The sequence below is a fragment of the Anabrus simplex genome, chromosome 12 (assembly GCF_040414725.1).
Source record: "Anabrus simplex isolate iqAnaSimp1 chromosome 12, ASM4041472v1, whole genome shotgun sequence".
Classification (NCBI taxonomy): domain Eukaryota; kingdom Metazoa; phylum Arthropoda; class Insecta; order Orthoptera; family Tettigoniidae; genus Anabrus; species Anabrus simplex.
In genome coordinates this window covers 76,202,501-76,217,871 of record NC_090276.1, presented here as the reverse complement: position 1 = coordinate 76,217,871, position 15,371 = coordinate 76,202,501, and the positions used below count along the sequence as shown (strand labels likewise).

At 39.4% G+C, this 15,371-nt stretch overlaps 1 protein-coding gene across 1 annotated transcript in view; it reads left to right on the top strand.

Annotated features, from left to right (window-relative positions):
* The first annotated feature begins 2,362 nt into the window (after positions 1-2,362).
* LOC136884483 (uncharacterized) overlaps positions 2,363-15,371 on the top strand; it is a 41,402-nt gene continuing 28,393 nt past the window's right edge. The window contains exon 1 of the mRNA XM_067156683.2: positions 2,363-2,411. The gene's annotated coding sequence lies outside the window, so the exon portion shown is untranslated. The remainder of the gene's footprint in view (positions 2,412-15,371) is intronic.

Genomic DNA, 15,371 nt, shown 5'->3' with positions numbered 1-15,371 from the left:
ATGGCAATTAGTTTTTTCCCCACTTTTGCATGGTGCTGTCATACAGGGGTCATATGTGCTAGACAGCATGACATTCATAGTTCATGGACAGAGCACAAGATGGTGGTGCGTTGGACAGGTACAACGTATAGCGCAATCGCAGATTAGCAGGGGAGGGAAGTGAAACACCAAAATTTCTGTAATTCTATGCAGATGTATCACTTTTAGTGATTTCTGACAAAAGTGTTGTTTGAAAGAAATCTTTTAAATGGAGATATTATGAAACATGAGTATCTGGTTTTTTTGCTCCTTGAAACTTTTTGGATGGACATTCCAATTTTCAATAACCAGCTTCAATGATTGGAAGCATGGAAATTGGCGGGTAACTGAACATGAGAATTCCCACTCCCATTTTGATTACGTGTGAATGTTTAAAAGACAGAGCAGTGAATTGTGCGGAGTTGACAGCAGTGTGCTGAATTATTATTATTATTATTATTATTATTATTATTATTATTTAATGGTATTAATGTTTGGTATTTTACCTTGGAGGGATTCTACAATACTGTTTTATTTATTATATAAAAATTGTAATAATTGTGATTTTGTCTGATCAAGTTTGAGGAAATTATTTGGGTTCAGAGGCGTTGACTCTGGTCACGGGAGTCTGCAGACCGCCTGCTGGATGGAAGGATGGCATCCAGAGCTGCCTGTCAGAGATTGATATGGAAAAGTTCTATGTCAGCAGGCTAAAGAAGAAATAATAGAATGACAACAGTTGAATGTAGGAAGAGGGAGCAACAGAAAGAAGACAGAGACAAAATCCCCAAATCTGTATACTCTTCTAGTACCAAGTGTATGTGGAAACTGTCCTGGATTCTGCTCTAGGCTTTTTTTTTGGGGGGTGGGGGGCTGACAAGAGCGGGGATTGATTGCCGTGGAAATGAATCAGAACCATGGAATTTTTTTTCATTAATTTCCCAAGGGTTAGAATCAGTGTGCTCCACATTACTTCTTCTTAGTTCTCGCACTCTCTATACGTTCTTTGCACTGTTATTCAGTGTTGTTTAATTTGTATGGAGATTTTTTGATAAAAGCGGTATTTATTTCGAAGTGAGGCACTTTGGAGGACTTTTCAGGTGGTAGTAATACCTATTTCTTCAATGGATACGACTCCCAAGAAGCGCAGTGTGATTATAGCATTATCTCAGAATACTTCTAATGCACAAAGAGAGTTAGCTACTAAATTTGGTGTCGGTGTAGGCACTATAAATAGAATTATTCAGCGCTACAAACAAACTGGATCAATTTCTCCAAAGAAAACGGGGAACTGTAGCAGGAAAAAGAAAACGATGCCAACTGATGACCGTTTTCTCCTCAGCAGAAATAAGTTAAACCCTAGGCTAACTGCTGTGGACTTGACACGTGAATTGAGGGAAAGGAGAATGAATCTCCATGTTTCTAATGTTTGCCGTAGACTTGTGTTAGCTGGAATGAAAGCCTGGAAACTTGCTACAGCAGAAATGCACAAGAAACGTCTTTTGTGGGCATGTAGTCATCAGGACTGGACATTCGAACACTTTTCTCTGATGAAGAGTTATTTTCAAGTGCAGGAGCAGACGGTTCAATATGTGCGAATAATGAAGCAACAGACCGTAAAACACCCCATGAAGGATTGGGACCCTTGGTACCAGCTGAAGGGGTGATGCTGAGCTGCAGATCTGCTTCCTAGCCATACTTCAATGAAATTGAAAACACTTTTCAGTGAGAACAATATTCTTGTTTTAGAGTGGCCACAGAACTCTCCTGACATAAATCCCATAGAAAACTTGCGGGCTATTTGCAAAAGGAGACTCGCAAAACTTGACCGTTCCACCAAAGTACGCATGATATGAGTCTCTAACTAAAATGTGGCTTCATGATGATCTGAAAATTATGTGCTCAAAGCTTGTGGAATCAATGCCAAATTGTGTGAAAGAACTTATAAAACACAAAGGAGGACATATTACCTATTAGGAGGTATTCATGTTATGTGTACTTTATTGACTTGTTCACGTGGGACTGTAGAGACTCGTGCCCTTGTGTGTTCCTTCTCATATTCATGGCTCTCTACGTATGAGAATGAGTGTTTCCTAGCCAAAAGTATGGTATGCTGTAAGCTATCAGAATAATGATTTCTGTTCCTGTGTAAAGTTTTTCCATCTCCAGTTACTCCTTCAGGCACCCTTTGCCTTTTAGCAGGGACGGTTTTATCAGACTTTGTCATAATCTTATTGATCCACTCATGTTGACTTTGCATGAATGATAATAATAAATGGATATCAAACACATTAGTTTTTATCCTGGTAGCTGATAGCACTGGGACTGTCACCACTTATCTTATCAGCAACCTGATGGCATCCACCTTACAGGAGCAGCTCTCCACATCACACGTACGTACAATGCATACATTTTATTATATTCATGTTAGTTTGTTTCTTCTTCTTTTTTGATGAACCAACTGTGAACCATAAAAGTTAATCATAATGCTTGTTTGGGCTCTGCTGGTGGTTAGCTTGTATCTGTCATGTTTCACATGTTGTGTTGTTTTCTTCAACCAATCAAATGTTGCCCAGGTGCCAGATAACCTATCAGTAGTCTTTTTGTAAATGTTTTCAGAGAACTTGAAAATTTAACAAACATTCCACTTGGTAAATTATTCCATTCCCTTTACCCTCATTGTATAAATGAATGTTTGCCCCTATTTGTCCTCTTGAATTCCAACTTTGTCATTTACTACTTTTGTAAGTTCCATTCAAGCTTACTAATGTCATTCCACGCCATCTCTTCACCGACATAGCGCTTATTCGGAATATACAGAGATTTGAGTATTTCCTCCCAATCAATACAATTTTTAATCACCCTTAGCGATTAATTATATTTTAAAGAGTATGCCGTACATGTTTCATCTCCTAGGAGACATCTTCACCTGCCTCATACAGTTTAAATTAAAATAAACATAACAGACTTGACAACAATCTAGTACACTTACAACTTTTTAAGTCCTAGAATCAAACTAATACGTATGCACTGACTACATTTTAAAACATGTTTAGAACAAAATCTAAGTCATAAAATTACTCTTAAAAATAGAAAGAAACATCCTCTGTTTCTTCAAGTTACAATCCTCTCTTTAAAGTGAAATTTGTACTTCTTATGATTAATATAAAATACATTCTACATAAGTTTCTAAAATGAGAATTTCTCAAGGTTGAAAAGAACGATGTATTCAACTATTCACAACTAAGTATTTTTTATTTTCCACCTTGTCGATACATTAGTTGCTTAAGGCAACTTATTGGTTAAACTTGCTACATGTTTCGATTATTATTAACATCTTCAGTCACATAACACTGTTTAGATGAAAAATTCATATATTGACAAAGTATCAATGCCTTGAGAGAAAGTGTCCTTAAAAATAGCATAAGAAGATTAAAATAATGACAACATTAAAAAGAGAAAATATATAAATTCTTTTTACAATTGAAAGCAGTTGTCAAGGAAACACTTGTACAATAGCCCATAGGGAATATGTCCTGATGAATAATCTTTTCTTATAAAGTTCATGTTAAAAAAATTAAGCCAATTTATAAATTAAAAATTATACCTTTTTTTTTTAGTAATTGTCGAAATGAAGAAATGTAGGTTTCATAATATGGCTCTTATTACTATTGGAGATGATAATATCACTAATTCCTAGTTGTCAGTTCTTTTTAAACCTGCTCTCCTCTGGAACAGTATCTCTTGTCTTTTTTATGGTCTTGTGTCTGGTGTAGTAGTGATGTGTTCTTTCTTGTTCACGTTCTTGAGGAGGTGGAAGAGTAGGGGATATTGATGTGTCATTAACTTCGTTGTTGTGCTTCAGTGGAGGAGGAACACGTCATAGGGCTATCTGGAGGTGGAGAATCTGTTAAAGTGCGGTACGGACCATGAAGTTGATTTTATGTATTCAACTATTATGGTAACAAAAGTTGTGGAATTCATGAGTACAGCTGTGGGCTATGTACTTTCACCCCATCAATGCAGAAATTAAAACTGAGAGGACTTTACCTCTTGGTCAAACTTACAGCCTCACTTTTCATCCTGTTTACCATCATACCATTCTCTACTGTTCATCGCACGACATTGTCACTCACAATTCATTACTCTACACAGTATAACATCATCCACAAATCTCTGATTCCACTTCTTTACTCATATGTATTATTATATATTAAAAAAGCATGTACACCTCCAAGTACCTCAAGTTGAAACACTACAACTCGGCAGTAAGACCCTCTGAGTGCCTCTTGATGAATCGAAAGGTCCCACTCAGGAAACTAGAACTTAAAGAGAGGAAGATCTTCAGGAGAATACTAGGACCCGTAAGAGAGGAGGATGGCACCTACAGGATCGGGCACAACAATGAGCTCTACCTTCTACGGGCACATGATTCGCCTGAAACACTGTAGGCTCACCAACAGAATCCTCAGAGTGACAAGTAGGGGAAAGGCTTCCAACACCAAGAGGATCACCTTAGAGGAACTATAGATCCCATTAGAGACCAAAGAGAACTGATCTCAGTACTGTCAGGCCATCCTACAGGGAGCCTTCCCGGTGTCCCTCACAAGCAAAAAGTGTACAGGGACCACGAGACCTAAGTGGACGCAGCCACACAGCCAGATAATGAAAAATGTACTGGGTCAAGAATAAGCAGAAGACCATAGCTAAGAGCTAAGGCGAGCCCCGTGGTCCCTAGTAGGCCAAAACCAACAAAAAAAGAAAGAAAACATAAAGGTCCAATTGAATTAACTCTGGGGATTATGCTGGCTACTCACGATTTTTCCATCCTTTCTAGATGTCCATAGAAATTGAGGTGAAGGTTCTTGTTTAACTTGACCACCTATAATGTAAAGATGTCCCTCCTAAGTGCACTGAGTGTCCTATACCTAGGTATACGTAAGCTCACAAAAAAAATTAGTCACCCTAGCATGCACGCACAGGTGGATCGTAGAAATGGCGCAGCGAACAAGTCCCTTGCACTGCCTCTACTTCAGTAGAGATCGGTGAGACGTCGATGTTTTGAGTGGACAGTGTACGTCAACGTGGGTAGATGTAAGAATGTGACAGAGTGGCCGTTATGTTGGCCGTGCCCGTGTCCATTTGATTTGTTGGCGTGTCGCAGCAGACTTTTCCACGTGTCTACAAGCAGTGGTGTACTACGTGTAGCCACACAACATGACGTCAGAATTGTGGTGGGAGAGAGGATCCGGAGACACGTGAAATCAAAATCACTTCCAAACCCGATAGGAATTGTTGCATTCCATCGCTACCTGTTAAGAGAGAGAACATTGCAACGGAACTACATGCAATGAACGTTGCTCACACAGGCCCTGTGTCTTCAGTGGGCTAGAAATAATGCAACGTGGACAGCAGCTGACTGGCAGAACGTAATGTGGTCTGACGAATCACTTTTTAGCCTGTATTCCAATGACGCACGTCGTCGAGCCAAATGAAGCATTTCATGTGTGCAAGGTCAGGTTCAACCAGCAAGTGGCACCACGATGTTTTGAGTGTGTTTTTCATATCGTGGAATCACCCCGTCCACTGAGGTGACCACTAACATGAACCAGCATTCTTCTTTAAACATTCTGGATGATCAGATGTTGCCTACATGAATAGTGTGCTACTGATACCTGGATTTTTCAAGATGACAACAGCAAATTTCATACATAATACATTCCGTATTGAAGAGAGTATTTTCAGAAGCTGCTGAACATAACGGATGACAGTCATTCAATGGGCGACCAGGAAAGGCAATTAGTTGATGATGAAATGGATAAAGAAATTACAATGTATGAAATTGAAATGGCAGTAAGAAAGATGAATGGAAAAACTGCTGGAATAGATGAAATTTCAGTGGAGATGATAAAGGCAGCTGGAGCTGTAGGCCTGCAGTGGACATATCGGGTTCTCAGGATTGTCTGGGAGAATAAGGAGGTCCCTGAGGATTGGATGATCAGATGTTGCCTGCATGAATAGTGTGCTACTGATACCTGGATTTTTCAAGACGACAACAGCAAATTTCATACATAATACATTCCGTATTGAAGAGAGTATTTTCAGAAGCTGCTGAACATAACGGATGACAGTCATTCAATGGGCGACCAGGAAAGGCAATTAGTTGATGATGAAATGGATAAAGAAATTACAATGTATGACATTGAAATGGCAGTAAGAAAGATGAATGGAAAAACTGCTGGAATAGATGAAATTTCAGTGGAGATGATAAAGGCAGCTGGAGCTGTAGGCCTGCAGTGGACATATCGGGTTCTCAGGATTGTCTGGGAGAATAAGGAGGTCCCTGAGGATTGGCAAAAAGGAATAATCATCCCAATTTTCAAGAAAGGTGATAAGAAAGTTTTGAAGAACTATAGGGGAATTATTCTAATATCCCATGTTGCTAAGATAATGGAAAGGATACTGGAAAGTAGAATAAGGTTGAGGGTTGAGAATCAGATACAGGAAAATCAGTTTGGTTTCAGAAGTGAAAGGTCAACAATAGAGCCCATTTTCATTATGAGACAACTAATGGAAAAGCATTGAGAGTACGGGAATATGGTGATGACATTCACTGACATTGAAAAGGCATATGACAGTGTCCCCAGGACGAAAGTTTGGGACAGTCTAGTGCAAAAAGGAATTGGACAGGGATTAATAAAAATGATCATGGCATTGTATAAGGAATGTTGTAGTTGCGTGCAAACACAAGTTGGCAGGACAAGTTGGTTCAAAATAACTAGTGGGCTGAGACAGGGAAGTGTTCTATCACCAATCCTGTTTACAATAGTAATGGATGACATCATGAGAACAGCAAAAGCAGCATATGGAGGAAGAGAAATGAACATGTTATTTGCAGATGATATTGTGACTTGGGGAGAAGACGAGAGGGAGGTTCAAAAACAGTTGAATGTGGTGAATGGGAAGATCGAAGAATGTGGATTGAAAATAAGTGTAGAAAAGAGTAAAACTCTTGTTATGACTAGAGGGGAGAAAGAAGGGAAAGGTCAGATTAGACTTGCAGACAAGCCCCTGGAAGTAGTGGAAACGTTTAAATACCTGGGGAGTGAATTAATGGAGAATACTTGACTGGATGCTGAGATTAATAAGAGGATTCAAGCTGGGAGCTGTTTCTATCATAGTGTAAGAAACATGTTATGGGACAAAGATGTGCCAACGGAAGCAAAGGATACTATGTACAAGATGTATTACGTATCCATAACAACTTACGGAGCAGAAACTTGGACAATGACAAAGAAGGATGAGAGTTGAATACAGGCAGCGGAAATGAAGTTCTTGAGGAGTATGATACAGAAGAGTAGAAGAGACAAAATAAGGAATGAGAAAATCCAGGAAGAAATTGGAGTGGAAAAAATGACTGATAGAATAGAGAAGAGCCGACTAAGATGGTTTGGGCACATAAAGCGAATGAGTGACGAAAGAATGCCAAAAAAGGTGATTGAAATGCAAATCCAAGGATGGAGAGGCCATGGACGACCACGATTGAGATGGAAGGATACCATCCAACGCAGCATTATAGAAAGAAATCTGGACTGGGACACAGTGTTGGAGGAGGAGTGGTGGAAAGACCGAAGAAAGTGGAGAGGAACCATATTTGCCCCTACCCGGCTACAGCTGGATAAAGGAAAATGATGATGATGATGATGATGATGATTGAAGAGCTATTCAGCTTTTGTTTTACATTATTAAAGGGCAATGTTCATCGGGCTGGACGCATGTGTGACCGGTTTTATAAACACCCCCCATCCAATCAAATCTCAGATGGCCTGCAAAATCCCCATTGAAAATCTGTGGTACATGTTGAGGTCAGCATCCCTGCAATTTCGTGGAACTGCGCGAGTGCTTTAACCTGGATGCACAACCTTGTGGACTCTCTTCCAGGCGGTTGTCAAGTACACGCTATTAAATAATGCTTGTCCATTAAGTTTATTTCAGGTAAAAAAGAATTTCATTGCTAGTTTTTTCATACAACCCACATGTGAGCTGTAGTCCAGAGCTGGCTCATTCCGATCAAGTCTGCTTTACAGATACAATATACATGATTTTAGTAAACAAACTATAGCTTTATGCTCAGGTTGTTTGTGTAACTAATTGTCTCTGGAAAAACATGAGCAAAAGCACTGATGTCGCAACTGAAATTTCTTTTTGGAACACTCGGTGATAATATTCTGGGTGGTCTAGTTAGAGACACCACAATCACAGTTAGAAATTCTTTTCCATTTGTAGTAGAAATGTGCACAGTTACCATGGCCCGATCGTATCCTGTTTTAAGAAGAAGCTAAAATCCAGGTGGCAGAGTTGACTCAGGCCTAGAATCTTGTTTTCTCTGTCATTCTTTAGTTATATTGAAGTCGTAACAACTGACTGGACCTGTTAACCTCTCCATTCATAATCCTTTAGTCTAGTTTCTCTGATCATTAGGGAGAACTGTGGTGTAGTGCCTTAAACCTTCCTCAATACATCATAGGCCATATCCATTTTCTTAAAACTTTCCTCTAAAGCTTTATCATATTTGACATCCTTATTGATCTACTCCCCTAAATATTTTAACTTCTTACCATTTTAGATCTTCTTGATGGGTAAAAGGTATTCTACAGCTGTCATTGGTCATGAACACTGTTTTGTCATAAGATAGGACTCTTCTCCATTGTTGGATTATCTTTTGCAGTACATAGTTACCTAACTCCTGACTTGGTTTCAAAAGGGTCTCATACTTGCCTCTAGAACGGCTGTTGCTCTTTAGTGCAGGATACTGAGCGAGGCTATTCTGTGTATGGAATCATAAGCCTTCTTATAATCATACTGACAGATTTGAGATTGTTTGTTTGTGTACCTAGGATAACTAATGTCAAATTCCAGAAGCTCCACACCAGAAATAATCTGGAGAGGTCACGGCAACACCTGACAAACAAAATTGTGACTGCTTAATGCTCCCACCTTTTGAATATAACTGTATGGATGAGAAACATACACACTAGATAAACTCAATCAAAAGAAACTTGAAAATTGGTGCTCATCATCATTTCCCTTTATCCAACTGTAACTGGGTAGAGCCAAATATGGTTCCTCTCCAACACTGTGTCCCAGTCCAGGTTTCTTTCTATAATACTGCGTTGGATTGAGTCCTTCCATCTCAATCGTGGTTGTCCACGGCCTCTCCTTCCTTGTATTTGCATTTCAATCACCTTTTTTGGCATTCTTTCATCACTCATTCGCTTTATGTGCCCAAACGACCTTACTCGGCTCTTCTCTATTCTATCATTCATTTTTTCCACTCCAATTTCTTCTTGGATTTTCTCATTCCTTACTTTGTCTCTTCTACTCTTCTGTGTCATACTCCTCAAGAACTTAATTTCGGCTGCCTGTATTCGACTCTTGTCCTTCTTTGTCATTGTCCAAGTTTCTGCTCCGCAAGTTGTTATGGGTACGTAATACATCTTGTACATAGTTTCCTTTGATTCCATTGGCACATCTTTGTCCCATAACAGGTTTCTTACACTATGATAGAAACAGCTTCCAGCTTGAATCCTCTTACTAATCTCACCATCCAGTCGAGCATTCTCCATTAATTCACTCCCCAGGTATTTGAACGTCTCCACTACTTCCAGCTTGTCTGTAAGTTTAAACGTTTAATGCACTTCATCTGTAACAAGATATGGGACAGTGGTGTATGGCCACAAGACTGGCTCATTTCCATCTTCATTCCACATCACAAAAAAGGATCAACAAGGAACTGCGGGAATTATCAAACCATCTCACTAATATCACATGGAAGTAAAATATTATTGCATATCATAAATGAACGTTTGAAACCTTACATTAGATATCAGCTCCCATCCAAACAGGCTGGCTTTGTCAAGGGAAGAGGAACTAGAGAACAGATTCTAAATATACGTCAGTTGGTTGAAAAGACACATGAATTCAACATTCCTTTGTTTCTGTGCTTCATTGACTACCAAAAGGCCTTCGATTGTGTTTTGTGGCCAAAGTTGTGGTGTGTTCTAGAGGAAATGGTAATTCCATCTCATCTCATTTCACTTATAAAAGGCTTATACGATAACAACTTGGCCGAAGTCAGAGTTGATGGTGATCTATCATCAAGTTTCAAAGTCTCCAAAGATGTGAGACAAGGATGCAACTTATCACCTCAATTGTTTAACATCTATGGTGAATATATCATGAGGCATGCCCTCGACAGTTGGGAAGGAGGATTTTCGATTGGTGGGAAGAGAATTAAAAACCTCCGTTTTGCAGACGACTCCACACTTGTAGCCAGCAGTGTACAGGAGCTTGTCGAGATAATGGATCGTGTACAACAGGAAAGTCACAAACTTGGTATGGAAATTAATTGGAACAAGACAAAACTAATGATTGTCAACAAAGGTGCAGAAATTCAGTTGCCACAGCACGTTAACAATCTCCAAAGAGTCTGTCAGTTTCTTTATCTTGGTTCAATAATCGAGGATAAAAGTAACTGCGAAAAAGAAATCAAACGTCGCATCATTCTAGGACGTACAGCTATGACAAAATTAAAGAAGATCTGGCAAGATAGAGCAATATCTATGAATACGAAAAAAAGATTAGTCCATTCACTTGTGTTCTCAATCTTCCTGTATGGAACAATTAAAAATAGGAAAGAATTTCCACCAATCAATACTTGTTTATTGCTTATATTAAGCTACAACTCTCCCTACCCCTTCTTCCCTTCCCCTCACAGCAGCTAGTATGAGCCCAAGAAGAACACGAAGTAGTACATTACAAGCTCGCACATCAAACGCAACTCGGCTACACCAACAATAGTAAGTACATATTCAAATTTACACACATAACCTTTAGACATTCCTCCAACATAATATCTCTCATAGCTCAATCTTCTCTTCCACAGATAAACATAACACCATTGCACAACTACAAATGGGAAAGGAGCCATTACTTTGAACCCAATTTTACGGACGCCACAGGACAACAAGATTTGATTCTAACATAAGGCAACATACACAGCAAAGCTGAACATATTTTAGCCGAATTTTGTCCATACATCTGGCAACTTTTTTAAAATTGGAAAGTGTTTTATCCCACAAGAAGACTAAATCTTTTACTCATGCAATTTTACAACCATATTTTTTAAACTCCAAGAACAGCAGCTGAATGTACAACTGAAAATGGGACTTAAATACGAGAGTTGATGAATTGACCAACAAGCAAGATACGATTGTTCATGTGCACGAAATATTTTTTTATATATTGTATTTTATCCTGTACATATATATATAAGTTAGTTTAAGTGAAGATATATTTTATACACTAATTTTAGGACCTCAACATAATATTTTAGACATACAGTTGCAATACTGTACATACTGACATATGCCAATTCACGTTAAGACGTGCCCCATTTGTATGTGACTAAATGCACATCATCATATGACATTCCCTTGACAATGCAATTTAATCAAAGCTTCATCATATAAATATGTATTCATGGTTCAGCTGAAGATGACCTTGTATGTGGGGTCGAAACCGGTAAAAAAAAAAAAAAAAAAAAAAAAAAGTAGCTTAATATAAGCAATAAACAAGTATTGATTGGTGGAAATTCTTTCCTATTTTTAATTGTGTAATTCGTCAATACGGAAATGAAGATTATAGATTACGATACTTCCTGTATGGATGCAAAACTTGGACCATAAAAGCTAAAGACAGGAACCGAATCAACGCCTTTGAAATGTGGTGTTGGAGAAGGACGTTGTGAATACCGTGGACAGCCAGGCGAACAAATGATTCTGTCATCTGGGAAAATGGAATACAAGAAAGTTTATGCCAAGTTGTGTACCAGAGAATCCTGCAATTCTTTGGTCACATTATGAGAAGAGAGGATGACAACCTGGAAAAATTAATTGTCCAAGGAAAAGTTTCTGCCACAAGGACACGAGGACAGGTCGCAAAAAAATGGGTTGATCAAGTAAGAGAGATCATGGACTTACCATGGAGAGTTACTGTCCAGAAAACACAAGTACGTACAGAATGGCATCAGCTTATAAAAGAAACAACAAAGTCCTTGGGTCACGATACTCAGTCATGAGTGGAACGACTGGAGAGAGAGATGTCTTAAAATTAAAATTCAGGAAACTCAATCGTAAAAAATTACCAGTGTTTTGCCCAGTGTGCGGCATGGGCTCATCACTTGGATACCGCACCTTTTCCAAGACAATGGCCGGCTAGCACGCCGGTAGCGACACCACTGCAAGCCATACATGTGATAAGCACAGTGCAGTGCCGACATACTAGGGGAGAATTGCATCTCCACTTGCTATTGCCGGCAATATAGGAGGAGCTAAAACAGAATTCAACCTCAGCTTTTGTGTACTGTCATACCATTCTTGTCTATTGAAGTCTTGGGTTTGATATCTGACCCCCAAGCGAGGAGGAGCCACTTCAGTGTCGGACATGTGTTGTTTTTAGAATTAATATGATACAAAATTCTTTTCTTTCTAGACAAACATTTTAAATTGTTTAAAGTGATTTCAGCATGTGTTGTCTCATCTTTACTTTTAAGAGATCACAGTTCAATTTTTATAAGTGATAATGTCTTCTGACCAATGATTGTTTCAAGGCTGATGATGCCCAATAAAAGAAGGGCAAAACATGTCCCTTTAAATTTAGTAAATTCAATGTTTATTTAACCACATAACCGTGGAATTAATTGTGGGGTAATAAAAATACTCCTTTTGTAAACTTAGTGAGATAGCTGTCTTCAATACGAAACAAAGATGAGAGTTATGGTTTGTAACAAATTATACAAATTATGTGTAATGTTCCGACACTGAAAATCCACAGCCTGTTTCCAGTCATTTGACCGGGTCAGCAATGGAATGAATGAAGCTCCCTTCTAGCGGTGAGGATAGGAATTGTCCTGGCTGTCGAGGCCTGTTGCACTGCTCTGGGGCAATGATGATGAGATAAAATTATATTGGAGTGTGTTGCTGGAATGAAAGATGACAGGAAAAACTGGAGTACCCGGAGAAAAACCTGTCCCGCGTCCGCTTTGTCCAGCACAAATCTCCCATGGAGTGACCGGGACTTGAACCACGGAACCCAGCGGTGAGAGGCAGGTGCGCTGCCACCTGAGGTATGGAGGCTCCTTGTATCAACACTCTGACATGAAATTATAATAATTCTCCTTCACAACTGCAAAACCTGGAAAGTTACCCAGAAGACTACCAACATGAATTGCTGCTTAAGATGTTTCATCAACATAAGATGGCCGGATGCCATATCAAATGAAGATCTGCGGAAGGAAATGAATCAGCAGCGAATTCAAATCCAGATGAAGGAGAGAAAACGGCGTTGGATACGCCACACACTAAGACAGCACTCGACTGGAGTGCCCAGAGAGGCTGGAAGTGTTTCACAATCACTGAGTTGGATGAAATACTGTACAGCACATTTTCCGTTTTAAAACATGTCAGCCTACCGTATATTGGATCTTCTAATTTGTCAAAATAAAGTGAAATAGAACAAAATGCCGTTTAGGAACTCTTTGAAACCGGACCCTTGTGTCGTTTGTCTGTATGAATTAAACCAATCACGTCAGTGCTGGAATGAGACAGTACATGAAGGATCATAATTTTTAAAAGGCGAGTTCTGCATACAAGGTATGGGAATAAACTGATCTTTAGGGGTGCGCAGCTGTGAGCTTGCATGTGGGAGATAGTGGATTCAAACCCCACTGTTAGGAGTCCTGAAGATGGTTTTCTGTGGTTTCCTATTTTCACACCAGGCAAATGCTGGGGCTGTACCTTAGTTAAGGCCATGGCTGCTTCCTTCCCATTCCTAGCTCTTTCCTATCCCTTTGTCGCCATAAGGACTCTCTGTGTCGGTGCGACCTAAAACAGATTGTAAAAAAAAGAAGTGATTATTGTTCTTGTGTACATCGTTAATGGTCTAGCCAGCAGAGCTCGGAATTCAAACTAGGAAAAGTCTGTTTGGATTATGTTGGCTTTCTTTCCTAGGAAGTCGCCAATGGAAAAGAGTAGCGAAGAGCTTGCGATGTTTGAACTTAAAGATACAACTAAATTAAGTAGACACCTTCAAGCAAATGACATATGAAATATTGTGACCAGCGAGGAGGTGCATGAGCGTCTGGCGGTCTGCTGCTCTGTGCCACACAACGAACATACCCTTCTTCAAACTGTATTTCAGTATCTTCATTACTGTTACTGCAGTAGCGAATGGGGCACACTTAACCCTATGACAGCAGAATTGTTTTATGTCTGTATGCAGACTGACAATATGGCAAATTAAAACTCGTCCAACCCAATATAAACATGAATATTGGGTGTACTCCAACACAGAGGCCCAGAGGATATTACTGAATTTTTTCACAGCACCATGTTGGTGCAAAAAAGGCATACGACTCATTCCACAAATAAGTTATTTCACCGATCTAAGCCCTTATATCAGGTAGTGTTGCAGATGTCCATCTTTCATTCTGCATCTTCTAGTGGAGGTGGTGCCTGTGGTTTCCATTTGTTTCCCTCAATTACTGTTTTCTGGTGAATTATGTCAAAATTTCAGTATCAAAAAATAGTGAAAAGTGCTCTATAGCCTCGGTCCAGCTGTCAAAATATGAACATAAAAGTGGTCCTTGATTACTATTATATCTCGGAATGGTACCTGAAGATCCTGGGTCCAAGTTACTCATGTCAGTCCTATCGTCAGCTGTTTCGTTTTCCGGGACACTTAAGTCGCTCTTGCACTGAGAAGATGCACTACTTGAATTTCTGTCTTTGGACATCTGCAGAGTCCTGAAGTGAAGCAATCTATCGGTCACTGACTCTCTTCATACTAACCATGTTGCAAAATACCTATATAAATCGCATAAAGTCAGTCCCAAAACTCACGACACGCTCAACTGAACGCGATAACCACTCACAGCTTGTAAAAGGCTAGCAGGGAGATAACAGAACTCTGTTCAACGATTCCCCTTTTAGCCAGACTTGTAAGTGTTGTTTACTGCCATCTGTTGAGTTTTTTATTATTACGTCCACCGATGACGCAGGACCTCTGATCATTGAATATATTAAATTCCACTCGTGGGCAACCTATTGTGGGACTTATATCTGCCGTCTAAGAGTTAATAATCAATTCAAAAGAAAGGCATTGAATGGCTGATTAATTTGGCTTTGTTGAAAAGAAAAGCATACCTAATTTTCAAGTTAAATTTACTTGGCATATTTGGCCTCTGACGACAGTTGTAAGCATTGCCATGTCTCCTCCTGATCATGTTCATACTC